Genomic DNA, 244 nt, shown 5'->3' with positions numbered 1-244 from the left:
CACTTTTCCACAAAATCGTGAAGCAAAAAAAAAAAATAATCCGAGCTCGGACTGAATCCAAACAGTTTTCTTGATGAGCCGTGAAATACAAATGTTCCAACGGCAAGCAGCGTTGCATGGAAATGTTGGCATGAGCGGCACCAAGAAAATGTCGTGCCGTGTATTTCCATCAGAAATACAAAAAACGGGTCCATGCTTGATGGACTTCGTAGAGGACTGTCTATGGATGTTTTTTTGGGGGGGG

Source organism: Hippocampus zosterae, chromosome 7 (assembly GCF_025434085.1).
Source record: "Hippocampus zosterae strain Florida chromosome 7, ASM2543408v3, whole genome shotgun sequence".
Classification (NCBI taxonomy): Eukaryota; Metazoa; Chordata; class Actinopteri; order Syngnathiformes; family Syngnathidae; genus Hippocampus; species Hippocampus zosterae.
The sequence above is the reverse complement of the archived record's forward strand: the minus strand, read 5'-3'. Positions refer to the sequence as shown.